The following is a 535-nucleotide window of genomic DNA, read 5'->3' on the forward strand; positions in this document are numbered from 1 at the left end:
AAACTAAGGTTTCTAAGTCCTTAGAGAATAATATCGGGAAATATGATTCGAGACCAAAATCACAAATATAAATACTTATATAAAAGTAATTAAAAAGTAAGTATCGTTTGATAAATAAATCGTTGAAATTATATGTATATTCTAACTAATCTTTTTATAGGTCATTTAACAGCACTTGTATTGAAGTGCCGAAAACATATAAAACCGAAATTCTTTTCACTGCTCATAGTAATGTTGTATTAAAAAACAAGCTTAGCAGATCAGTGATCAGTGCTTAATACGTAAAGATTAATTATGATGACAGGCACAAACATGAATATCTACGATTTCAGGTGAGTGAGAAAAAACTGTAAATGAGTCTCTTTATAAATATGATAAATATTTGCAAAATATACAGCACTCGTAAGAACATAGTATTATCTGTTTTACGAGCAACTCGTAGTAAAGTTCGAGCAAACGAGAGCGTAAGGCAAATTAAGTATTATTTTGTGCTCTTAACATAAAATTTCATACAAAAGCTTTGTGTAATTTATGG

The sequence above is a fragment of the Teleopsis dalmanni genome, chromosome 1, assembly GCF_002237135.1.
Source record: "Teleopsis dalmanni isolate 2A chromosome 1, ASM223713v2, whole genome shotgun sequence".
Taxonomy (NCBI): Eukaryota; Metazoa; Arthropoda; class Insecta; order Diptera; family Diopsidae; genus Teleopsis; species Teleopsis dalmanni.